At 38.2% G+C, this 13,589-nt stretch overlaps 1 non-coding gene across 1 annotated transcript; it reads right to left on the reverse strand.

The window, feature by feature from the left end:
* Positions 1–960: 960 nt before the first annotated feature.
* Positions 961–1,063, reverse strand: LOC148545420 (small nucleolar RNA R71). Its single transcript, XR_015902061.1, has one exon. It is a non-coding gene; the product is annotated as a small nucleolar RNA R71 (small nucleolar RNA).
* Positions 1,064–13,589: the final 12,526 nt, after the last annotated feature.

Raw genomic sequence — 13,589 nt, forward strand, 5'->3', positions numbered from 1 at the left:
TCCGGGGCCCATTTGGTGTGTGCTTGGGCTGAGCTTGAGTGTTGCACGTGTAGAGGCCATTTGTGGAGTTGAACGCCAGTATTTGTGCCAGTTTGGGCGTTCAACTCTGGTTTTGGATCCTTTTCTGGCGCTGGACGCCAGAATTGGGCAGAGAGCTGGCGTTGAACGCCCGTTTGCGTCATCGATTCTTGGCCAAAGTATGGACTATTATATATTTCTGGAAAGCCCTGGATGTCTACTTTCCAACGCAATTAGAAGCGCGCCATTTGGAGTTCTGTAGCTCCAGATAATCCACTTTGAGTGCAGGGAGGTTAGAATCCAACAGCATCAGCAGTCCTTCTTCAACCTCTGAATCTGATTTCTGCTCAAGTCCCTCAATTTCAGCCAGAAAATACCTGAAATCACAAAAAAACACACAAACTCATAGTAAAGTCCAGAAATGTGAATTTAACATAAAAACTAATGAAAACATCCCTAAAAGTAACTAGATCCTACTAAAAACATACTAAAAACAATGCCAAAAAGCGTATAAATTATCCGCTCATCAACAGTCATGCCAGAAGAGGTGGAGCCAACCCTGCTGGACAAGAGAGGAGAGTCATAGGGTCATACATCAATCCAAATCCAGGAAATTGTGGTAGCAGCATTCAGAGGCCAACTATCCATGCTAATAATTTCGAATTAAAGCCTCAGCTCATAACTCTTGTCCAGAACAACTGTTCTTTTGGGGGTAGTGCACAAAAGGATCCTAATGAGCATCTCACTAAGTTCCAAAGGATATTTGACACAGTTAAATCTAATGGTGTTCATCCTGACACCTATAGATTGCTACTGTTTCCATTCTCTTTGAGGGACAAAGCATAAAAATGGCTAGAATCATTTCAGAAGGAAAGCTTGACAACCTGGGAGGATGTGGTGAATAGATTCTTAACAAGGTTCTACCCTCCACAAAAAGTCAACAGGATGAGAAATGAAGTGCAGACATTCAGACAGCAAGATGGTGAGACTATTTATGAAGCCTGGGAGAGATTCAAGGATTTGACAAGAAAATGCCCCCTGACATGTTTAATGAGTGGGTGCAAATTCATATCTTCTATGAAGGGTTGAATCATGAATCAAAGAAAGCTGTAGACCATTCATCTGGAGGTTTCCTTAACAAGAAGACCATTGAAGAAGTCATTGATGTTATAGAGACAGTGGCTGACAATGAGTATTTCTATGTCTCAGATAGGAGCAACAATAGGGGAGTCTTGGAATAAAACCAAATGGATGCACTCCTGGCCCAGAACAAGATGATCACCAAGTAACTGGCTGAATTAACCAAGCATATGGAGAAGAATTAGGCTGCAGCTATCCACACTCAACCATCACCTCAAGGAGAGTTGGAAACAGAAGAAGGAGGTAACTGGGAGGAAGCTAATTACCTTGGAAATTCATCTACGCAAACTAATGATCTATACTCTAAAATCTATAATCCTGGTTGGAAGAACTACCCAAACTTTGGGTGGGGGAACCAACAAAACCAAGGCCAAGACCACAGACCACACAATCCAACCCAGTAGAACAATTCCACGCACCAAAACTCTAACCAAAGACCATACCAGACCACACAAAACCCTTATTCATAGCCACCATACCAAAGTCACAACAACCACTCTCAACACCCCAATTTAACCAACCACCACCACATGAGGATGACAGAATAGTTAAGATGGAAGTGATGCTTGCAAACCTTTGCAAAGAAGTTGAAGACATAAAAAAATTCAAGGAAGAAGTTTAGAGGGAGTATAAAAAGCCGAGGAGAGGTTATTAAGAATCTTGAATCTCAAGTAGGACATCTTTCACAGCAGATTCCGAAGTCCACTGATAGTTTCCCAAGTGACACTGAGAAAAATCCAAGAGGGGAAATTAAGAAGGTGAGATGGGAAGAGTGTAAGGCAGTTACTCTTGCAAATGAAGAAATCCTAGAAGAAGACACTAGTAATCTAACAGAGCACAGCCAAGAAAGTTCCCAGAGCAACTTGGAGGAAAAGGAACAAGGAACTGGATCTATGCAAAGAAAGGGATCAACAAGGGAGGAAATGCCGGAGCCTTATTTGCCAAGGACACCATTTCCTCAAAGGCTAAGAGGAGGTGATAAAGAAATGTCATATTCAAGATTCTTAGATGTGTTCGCATTTCTCAGTGTCAACATTCCCTTTATCAAAACTCTCCAACAGATGTCGACATACATCAATTGCATGAAAGAGCTACAGACCAGGAAATGAACCCTAAAAGGGGGACAAACAGTGACAATGAATAAGGAATGTAGTGCTATCATCCAGAAGGACGTACTCATGAAGAAGAAAGATCCAGGGAGCTTTCATATTCCCTATGTCATAGGAGAAACAAAAATTGACAGAGGATTTTGTGATCTAAGGGCTAGCATAAATGTGATGCCTTTATCTCTTATGAAGAAGATGCAAATCAATGAGCTGAGATCCACTGATAAACCACTATTTTATGGTTTATCTTGTACTCAATTGAGTGGTTTTTATCAACTCTTTACCCACTTATTCATACTATTTGCATGTTTTACATTTCCTTCCTGGTTTTGTACTATGATTGAAAACATGCTTCTTTGATCTTATATTTGCTTATTATTAATCATCTCTTATTACCATTAGATGCCTTGATATGTGTGTTAAGTGTTTTCAGAGATTACAGGGCAGGAATAGCTCAGAGGATGGAAAGGAAGCATGCAAAAGTGGAAGGAATACAAGAAGTTGGAAAAACTGCTAAGCTGTCCAGCCTAACCTCTTCGCACTCAAACGGCTATAACTTTAGCTACAGAGGTCCAAATGACGCAGTTCTAGTTGCGTTGGAAAGCTAACGTCTGGGGCTTCGATTTGATATATAATTTGCCATAGCTACCCCGAAGTTAGGCGACGCAAACGCGTGAATGACGCGTCCGCGTCGCATCTGTGAACCTCAACCCACGCGGCCGAATGGACGACGCCTCCGCGTCACTTGCCCGCGACCTGAACGTAACAGAAATTGCAGGGGGCGATTTCTGGGCTGCTTTTGACCCAGTTTTCAGCCTAGAACACACAGATTAGAGGCTATAAAGTTGGAGAATGCATCCATTGAAGGAGAGCTCACCAATTTTTACTTTCCATGAATTAGATCTAGTTTAGAGAGAGATTCTCTCTCTCTTTAGGATTAGGATTTAGATTTAGGATTTTTATTCACTTTCAGGATTATCTCTTTTGATCAGGTTCAATATTCCTTTTATTTACTTTTGCAAGCTACTTTAGGAATCCTTTCATGTTATAGATTACTCTTTTATTAATGTTATTTGAGGTATTTCAGTTCAATATTGATTACTCTTATTCATGCTATTGTTGCTTTTACTCTGAAGACATTTTTATTCCAAGTAGATTTATTTTTCCCCTTTTCGTCTTGGTTAAGAAATCAGTAACTCAGGAGTTATCCAATTCAACAGTATAATTGATAATTTTTATTTTTGTTAATTGAATTGAACTTCTGTAATCCCAATCTTTTCTTAGGAAATAAATAGGGATTAACCCAATTAATCCCTTGACCTTCCTTTATCTTAGTAAAGGTTAACAAAGTGCAATTAGGATTCAACCATCATCATCATTGCTAAGGATAGCTAGGATAGGACCTCTAATTTCTCATACCTTACCAAGAGTTTACTTTACAGTATTTATCTATTTTCAATTGTCATTTAATTTACTTGCCATTAAATTACTCGTTCTTCATTCTTGAAACCCCAATTTTACAATCTCCATAACTAATAATAAGAATATACTTCCCTGCAGTTCCTTGAGAAGACGACCCGAGGTTAAATACTCGGTTATCAATTTTAAGGGGTTTGTTACATGTGACAACCAAAACGTTTACACGAAATGGATTTTTGTTGGTTCAGAAACTATATCTACAACGTGACTGTTTTTATGATGTTCTTTACTGGCAAAAATCCCGCTCGTCAAAATGGCGCCGTTGCCGGGGAACTGCTAACGTGTACCTTATTATTGGTTATTGTACATATTTTTCTTTTACTTGTTTATTTATTTTTCCTTTTTAATTTTATTTGCTACTATGGACTCTCACCCCTCTCGCTTTGAGTTTGGCTCTAACTTTGTTGAAAGAAATAGAAGTTACAGCAGGAATATGCATCAAGGTCAGACCAATCAAGGATGGATGGAGCCAAGAGAATCTAATCAACCCTTTAGGCAATAACACCCTCCAAGATATCATGGACAACGACCATTTTACAATGCATACCCAGCTGAAAGATATGGTGGACAACCTTGTAACTACCAACAAGCCCCACCCCGTGCCTATAGACCATCCTCTCAACATAACCTCGAACCACCACACTCACAAGCTTCTCTTCACCATTCGCCACCGTATGATCCTTTCCTACCCCAGTTCCAATCCAATCACCCCCAAGCACCACCACTTACCTATGTTTCATGTCCAAATCCATCACCCAGAGAATCAGAGGTTCGCCTCAAGGCAACATTAAATAAACTTCAAACAACCATCCGATAACTGGAGCAAGCAGTAATTCAATTAGCTTCTAGACGCGCGAACATTCAAGGACCAACCACAGCCCCATGTGGACAATCTAATGAAAAGCGTGGCATGAAAGAGACACTAGAAACTCCAGTGGACAAGACAGAGCATGAATTCATACTAGAACAAGTGAAAGATGCTGTCATTGTACAAGAAGAAGAGTTGGTTGAAGATCTAGGAGACGCTGAACCTCCATGGGAATCCAGAGTTGAGGAGAACTCCGTCAAAGACATTACAATTGATGCTAAGAAGGATAGATCAAAATCACCGAGGCAAGTCGTTTATGAAGAACTAAACGGAATAACCCAGGACACAAATTCCCTTGATGATGATAGTCACAAGTCAAGCTCTCTTAATAATGAACTTGCATCCGCAAGTGAATTCTCTGAGATCGAAGAATCTTCCCCAATTGAATACGAAGATGATGCAGAGGTATTTTTCTCTCAACCTCCAATCTATGACTCAAGTGATGAGGAAGATATAGAAGACTTTGACCATGACTCAGATGCATTTAAAGAACCTTACAAGGAAGTGGAGGAATTCACAGAAGAGCACAAGGGAGAAGAACTTACAGAACCACCAGAAACACCAACCCCAAAACCATTACCACCTAATACAAGCTTCAAGTGGGTACAATCCTTAACTTTTAACTTTAATTATTCACTTGAATATGGTTTACTTGAAACAGATGGCCAGCTTAGAGCTCTCTGCGACTTTAAGAGTAAGAGGGAAATGGCTCGCACTCAGAGCTGGTGCACAAGGTTCAATAAGGTTCCACGCTTCAACTTCAAGTGCATGGATTGGTATCAAGCTCAATTGAATGGATCTCGGAAAATGTTTGGTCACTATGGTGAGAATCTACTTTCTAAACCGCCCGAATGGAAAAATATAGATCAAAACGAAGGCGGATTTAAAACCAAAGTTTGGGATCCTGGAAAATATTTTGATATTCATCACCCCGGGAGCCTGAAAATCTGTTTGAAGCTGCTCAGAAGCTTCACATGCCTAGTTTGGGACCCTGGAGGCTGTTGGCATTCCAAACATTGGTGGAGATTTCTGGATGAATTTAAACACAAGCCACCATAACAGGAAGCTCATCTAATGTCCAACTTAAGGACTTTAACTAAAAGTGCTTGGTAGGAGACAACCCACCATGGTATGATCGTTCCTTTTTCAATTTTAATTTTATTTAGTTTTGTTTGTTTTTGAAATTTATTTTTATTTTATTGAACCTGGAATCATGCATAGCATTCACATTAAGCATTGCATTCTGCATACTGCATTCTACATTCTACATATAAAAAAAAATCACAGGTATTGGGAGAGAATAATGAACAGAAAGTTACGCAGGAGTAGCGCTGGAGGCGTGCCAATGGCACAAATCGTCCCACGCGGCCGCGTGACCAAGATTTTGACGTCAAAGTGGTGCACACCCGAAAGTTGTGCGAGAGTGGTGCTGGACTGGTGCTGAATGCATAATCCTTTCTATGCGGTCGCGTGACCCACGCGACCGCGTCATATCCTTCTAAAGCCCACTCACGCGATCGCATGCCCCACGCGATCGCGTCACTTAAAATTTGGCAATTAATGATTTTGAACAGAGAGTTGTGCGAGTGCGAGGCTGCCCTCGCGCCAGTCGCATAAAATGGGTCACGCGACCGCGTGACCAACGCGACCGCGTCAATCAGTTTAAGCGCAATTCGCGCGATCGCGTGCCCTACGCGGCCGCGTTGCTCGTGCCGCACAACTCATTCAAAATATCTTATATCTTTCTTTTCCAAATCCTTATTTTTTCTCTTTTCTTATTTCTTTCTTCTTCCTTTCTTATTTTTTTTCTCTTCCATTCTATTTTATTTAATTTATTTGCATACTTTCATTCATTTCATATTTTTATTATTTTACCATTGGTGTTCAAATGTTCCTATTCCACTGTTACATCTTTTCTGGTATTTTCTTGGTGCTTAGTGACTTGTTTAATTCTGATTGTGTAATATTATTTAAATCAATGCCAATTTTTTTTATATCTGTATTACTTTTGCATTGACATGAATTTATATTATCTCTCCTTCTTCACTATCTTCCCCGTTGTTGCAAATTTTGCACCAGTGGTATGCCGTGTGCTTCTATTATTTTTCTCACGAACATGTTAAAGCTTCCATGTAATTGAGACCCTTATTATCTGGCATTAACACCCATATTTTATTTATTTTCTATCTTAAATTTTGGGTTACTTTTCTTCTTTTTCTCTTCTTCAGGATGGCCACCAAAGAAGGGAAAGGGAAAACTTCTAAAAGGGGAGACAAACAAGTCCATCTGCACAATCCTTGAAGGAAAGCATCAGTTGGAACAACCCATCCACCTGCACATCTCAGCATGCACCGAGGACGGTGCAATCTTTAAGTGTGGGGAGGTCGATACCGAACTCCATGGGTTAGTATTTTCTTATCAACACCAATATTTTATTTTCCTTGTTAGTTGTTGCATTTGCATGTTTGATTGCATATTTATTTGATTTTATGCATTCAGTTACTACTTGGTTGAAGTAATATTTTCTTTTCCAAGAAATTTTTATAGTATTTCACTAATTGAAAAGAATTTTTATGTTAAAACTTGTTTGAAGTTGTATTTGGAACATGGTTTTTAAGCCAAAGAACACACAACCTGTGAGATTTTGAGCTTATTTACATGGTTACATTATTTAACCATAAATTTTTATTCTTGTGTGTTTTCTTCTCTATAATTGCAATCTTTCCTTTGTTCCATTCTATATGTCCATTAGTTAGTGTATTTACATGCTTGCATATGATTGAGGCCATTACTTGTTATTAGCTCACTTATCCCAAATAAGCCTACCTTTTACATCACCCTTGTTAGCCACCTTGAGCCTTTTTATCCCCATTTATTCTGTTCTATAACCACATCACTAGCCTTAAGCAGAAAAACAATTAAATATCCCAATTGAATCTTTGGTTAGCTTAAGATAGAGATTGTGTATCAACTAAGTGTGGGAAAATTATGGGAACATGGGTTCATAAGGGAATGTGTTAAGTTTTTACTTTGATAAAATATTGGGAATTTGGGTACCTACTCATGTGAGACCAGAAAAATTAAAAATCCATGTGCATTGATAAATTATGTTTATTTTTCAACTTTAAGAAAAAAAAGGGAAATAAAAAGAAAAAAAAAAAAAATATATATATATATATATATATATATATATATATATATATATAATATAAGTAGATAAATAAGGTGAAAAAATTACCCCAATATTAAGTTTAATAAAAGATCAATGCACATGTGATAAAAATTAAAGAAAATTTGGTACATGAGTATGAGAATTATACAAAAGTGGGAATTATGGGTAGCTAGGCATGAATTTAAAAGTATATATAGTATAGGTATATTAGGTGAGAGCTTAGGTTAATTAAAGATTAATATTATAGCTCACTTGGCCATACATATATCCTTACCTTTACCTCAGCCCCATTACAAACTTGAAAAGACCTCATGATGTTTGCATTGGTACATTAGATGTTTGTTGATTGGTTAGATGAAGAGCAAGGTTTAGAAAGCATGACTAGAGAAGAGTAAAGTGAATAACCGTATACACTTGAGAGATTAGAGTGATATACACTACCAGTGAGGGTTCAATGCTTGATTCTATGTTCCCTGCTTTCATGAGCTGTCTTCTTACAAGTTTACTTGCTTTTTATTGTACGATTTGAATTAGTGGAAATTGGTTTGTATTTGTCTTGGAGAACTTGTTTAATTTTAAACCAAGTAGGTAGAAACATTTTGCATGTAGTTGCATTCATATAGATAGGATTGCATTTCATACATCCTACCATTCTTCTTCATCTCTATAGCTTCTCTTGAGCTTAGCATGAGGACATGCTATTGTTTAAGTGTGGGGAGGTTGATAAACCACTATTTTATGGTTTATCTTACACTCAATTGAGTGGTTTTTATCAACTCTTTACCCACTTATTCATACTATTTGCATGTTTTACATTTTCCTTCCTGGTTTTGTGCTATGATTGAAAACATGCTTCTTTGATCTTATATTTGCTTATTATTAATCCTCTCTTATTACCATTAGATGCCTTGATATGTGTGTTAAGTGTTTTCAGAGATTACAAGGCAGGAATAGCTCAGAGGATGGAAAGGAAGCATGCAAAAGTGGAAGGAATACAAGAAGTTGGAGAAACTGCTAAGCTGTCCAGCCTGACTTCTTCGCACTCAAACGGCTATAACTTTAGCTACAGAGGTCCAAACGACGCAGTTCCAGTTGCGTTGGAAAGCTAACGTCTGGGCTTCGATTTGATAAATAATTTGCCTTAGCTACCCCGAAGTTAAGCGACGTGAATGCATGAATGACGCTTCCGCGTCGCATCTACAAACATTAACTCGCGCGGCCGCATGGATGATGCCTCCGCGTCACTTGCCCGCGACCTGAACGTAACAGAAAACGCAGGGGGCGATTTCTGGGCTACTTTTGACTCAGTTTTCAGCCCAGAACACACAGATTAAAGGCTATAAAGTGGGGGAATGCATCCATTGAAGGAGAGCTCGCCAATTTTTACTTTCCATGAATTAGATCTAGTTTTGAGAGAGATTCTCTCTCTCTTTAGGATTAGGATTTAGATTTAGGATTTTTATTCACTTTCAGGATTATCTCTTTTGATCAGGTTCAATTTTCCTTTTATTTACTTTTGCAAGCTACTTTAGGAATCCTTTCATGTTACAGATTACTCTTTTATTAATGTTATTTGAGGTATTTCAGTTCAATATTGATTACTCTTATTCATGCTATTGTTGCTTTTACGCTGAAGACATTTTTATTCCAAGTAGATTTATTTTTCCCCTTTTGGTCTTGGTTAAGAAATTAGTAACTCAGGAGTTATCCAATTCAACAGCATAATTGATAATTGTTATTTTTGTTAATTGAATTGAACTTCCGTAATCCCAATCTTTTCTTAGGAAATAAATAGGATTCAAAGATCAACCCAATTAATCCCTTGACCTTCCTTTATCTTAGTAAAGGTTAACAAAGTGGAATTAGGATTCAACCATCATCATCATTGCTAAGGATAGCTAGGATAGGACCTCTAATTTCTCATACCTTACCAAGAGTTTGCTTTACAGTATTTATCTATTTTCAATAGTCATTTAATTTACTTGCCATTAAATTACTCCTTCCTCATTCTTGAAACCCCAATTTTACAATCTCCATAACCAATAATAAGAACATACTTCCCTGCAGTTCCTTGAGAAGACGACCCGAGGTAAAATACTCGGTTATCAATTTTAAGGGGTTTGTTACTTGTGTCAACCAAAATGTTTGCACGAAATGGATTTTTGTTGGTTCAGAAACTATATCTACAACGCGACTGTTTTTATAATATTCTTTACTGGCGAAAATCTCGCTCGTCATCCACGGATGTAATCATCCAATTGGCAGATAAAACTCAGAAGCAGGCCGAAGGAGTAGTCGAAAATATATTGGTGAAAGTAGGAAACTACTTCCTCCCTACTGACTTTGTAGTTCTGGACATGGAGGAAAGTTACCTCCATCCTATTATTCTGAGGAGACCATTTTTAGCTACTGGTCGAGCACTCATTGATGTAGAACAAGGAGAGTTGATACTGAGAATACTTGATGAGCAGCTCACTTTCAAAGCCTTCAAGCCCGTGCATGAATATGAGCAAGAGAGCAAGAAATTAAAAGAAGAATATAGTGAGAGCTCTCTGAAGGAAAACAGAAATAAACCACCAGGAAAGCATCTGGAGCTTTCCTTGATGGATAAATAAGAAGCTCAAGAGTTGAAGCAACCAATAGAGTTAAAGGAAGAGCCGAAGCCACAAGAATCAGGGAGAGAAGCTAACAAGGATCTTCCTAACACAAGAGTCAATGGAGCACTAATGGAAGAAGAGAAAAGAGTTGTGAAGAAATTGCCAAGGGGATGGAGAAACAAGAAGGTTCCTACAGAAGGTTTTTCCCCTGGAGACAAGGTGATATCAATCTACCATCCACCAATCCCACCCCATCTTTGCACCATTCCATCTCAGTTACCTCAAGTGTTCACCATCAAAAAGGTCTTTTCCCTGGAGCATTTAGAAATCATCAAGGAATCAAGTGGAGAAAGCTTCACTGTGAGAGGAGAGGACCTCAAACATTACTGATGACATGTCACCATGTCATGTTTTTCTATGCTTTTTCATACAAGAAATTGATAATTAGTGCTTAAATATTGCATTCTTTTATGCTTAGATGGTATATTTCCTTGATCTTTTAATTTTATAAATTTGGTAGGAAATAAGAAGAAAAAGAAGCACAAAATAAGCTAAAAAGGAGAACAAAAGAGCTTTGGGGCACACTTTGAAGTTGGAGCACACTTTGGAGCCTTAGGCCACGCTTTTAAAAGCGTGGCCCATGACCAAATCAAGGAAGCATGAACAATCAGCATACAAAGCTCAGTTCACTAAGTGAACTTAGCTTTGCCGTACAAGAAAAATGTGCTTGGAGGCAAGAAATTTCGCTAAGTTAAAAGTGGGCGTTCACAGCATGACCATGCCTCCTTCAAAGGGCAATAACTTGAGCTACAGATGTCCAATTGATGTGCTTCCAGTTGCGTTGGAAAGCTGACATTCAGAGCTTTCCAACGATATATCATAGTCTATATTTGGCACGAAATTGAGGCACGAGTGAAATGTATCTTTAAGGGCTAAAAATAAGCAAAAAAATCAGCCAATGCTTCCACCAAGGCTCGAAGGGGGAGACACAAGGAAAACAAGGAAAGCAAAATAAAGCTCAGTTCACTTTCTCAACTGAGCTTTATCGGGCTCCCACTCATGAAAATACAAGAAAAAAAGCTCACAAAAGTGCTTCCACCAAGTGTTGAACCTAAGACCTTGAGGCCGAAAGCAAGGCACCACAAAGGAAAGCTCAGTTGGTTTTTCCAACTGAGCACTATCTCCCCCCTTCTCCCCCACAAATTGACACGGACCCAAGGCACCAAGGAACTTTGGCGCACAATTTTGGCACACAACCAAGGCTGGACGCGCATCAAATGACACGGACATCACAACTTGAAAGCTAAGTTGGGTTTTCCAACTGAGCTTTGCCCTGGGAGCTGCACCATGGTCCAAAATTCAATTAAAAATCAAATTGGATTTAATTCTTCATCAATTAAACCAAGGCCAACTAGATCCATCTCTCTTCAAATCCAAAGCAAGCCAAGCCCACATCATCACTCAAAGGCACAAGAACAAGCTAGAATTGGGATTTTCATTTAATTTGTTTTTCATTTTCAATTTCATTTTTATTTTGTAAAAAGCCTATATAAAGGCATCACTCTCATTTTCAAGAGGAGCTCAATTGTATGGAGGCTAGCTCCAATAGGGAGTTTTGCACTTTTAGTTTTCATTTTGCTCTCTCTCTCTCTTTAGTTTTCCATTCTGTTTTGAATTTTGGATCAAGAATTGAAGGAATTCTGTTTCACTTGATCTGAAATCTCTTATTCCTCTTCTGCATAAAATCTAAGTTTCCTTGATTGCTTTCATCTTTCTTCTTCTGCAATTTACTCTTCCATTTTCATTTTGCAATTATTCTTGTTGGATCAAGGAAGGATTTGAGATCTAGACTTGTTATCTAGTCTCTTCCACTCCTGAGATTTTCAACCACTTTTAAATTGCTGCAACTTAAGCACTGCTTTTCTGTTTTTAAAATCTTTCAAGCATTTTTACTTTCTGTTGTATTGCTTCCAATTTACATTTCCTGCAATTGCTCTAAGTTCTTATTCACTGCAATTTTACTTCTCTGTTTACATTGCTCCCAGCACCCAGTTCCTTTTATATTTCCTGCACTTTAAATTTCCAGTTGCTTGATCTATTGCTTTCTTTAATTTCCAGCACCCACTCCCCTTTATATTTCATGCAATTTACATTTCTTGTCATTTATGATTCTTGCAATTTACATTTCTTGCTCTTTAAGTTTCTGTCCAATATTACCTTCTGCAATTTATAATTTCTTGTCATTTACTTTTTGCTTCTTCAATTGTCACTCAAATCACTCAATGTTAGCTTGACTAAACTAATCACCCACTAAAGTTGCTTGATCCATCAATCCCTGTGGGATCGACCTCACTCTAAGTGAGTTTTACTACTTGATACGACCCGGTACACTTGCCGGTTAGTTTTTGGTGTTTTGGAAAATTAAGTTTTCCACAAAAATACCATCAAGTTTTTGGCGCCGTTGCCGGGGATTGATTTAGATCAACAATGATTAAGTGGGTGAGAAGTCTAGATCAAGCATTTTCTTTATTTTTGTTTTCTGTTTCAAAGTGAAACCAAGGTGTTTGAGTTTTTGCCTCACTAAGAAATTCTCATCTCTGATATGAGTAATTTCAATTTTTCTTGGTGTTGTGTTTTCCAAAATTCAAATGGAGTTCAACTCATCTTATGATGAAAAAAATTTTATGGGATATTTCCCACCATCACCAATCTTTAATGGTGGCTGGGGATATCACCAAGAAAATACAAATTCTAAACACTCCAATTTATAGAGATTTGCTTCAGAGACACAAGATGAGCAAGAAAACCATATGGGATATTTCCCTCCACCATAAAATGATGCAAGTTATGATTCTAATGGTGGCTGGGAAGGGAATTCTAATACTCCATATGATATTCATCCAAAGATATCATCAACTGACCATGCTTCAACAGAAAGCCCCTTTCAAAACTCACCACCCACACAAACTTCCATGAACCACTCAAGATTCTCAAAGTTTGAGTCCATGCTCAAAAGATATGAGGAGAAGACAACAAAAGTTTGGAAAGAACAAGAAAACTCCTTCAAAAACATGGAAGCGCAGCTAGCTCAATTGGTGAGTGCAACGAAAAAGGAGGAAAAACAAGAGGAAGAGGCTACTGAGTCAAGTGGATTTTTAATGAAGAATGAGGTGGTTGAAAATGAGATTGCACTTGAGATGACAAGGGAA

The sequence above is a fragment of the Arachis ipaensis genome, chromosome B9 (assembly GCF_059453495.1).
Source record: "Arachis ipaensis isolate K30076 ecotype BB chromosome B9, ASM5945349v1, whole genome shotgun sequence".
Classification (NCBI taxonomy): Eukaryota; Viridiplantae; Streptophyta; class Magnoliopsida; order Fabales; family Fabaceae; genus Arachis; species Arachis ipaensis.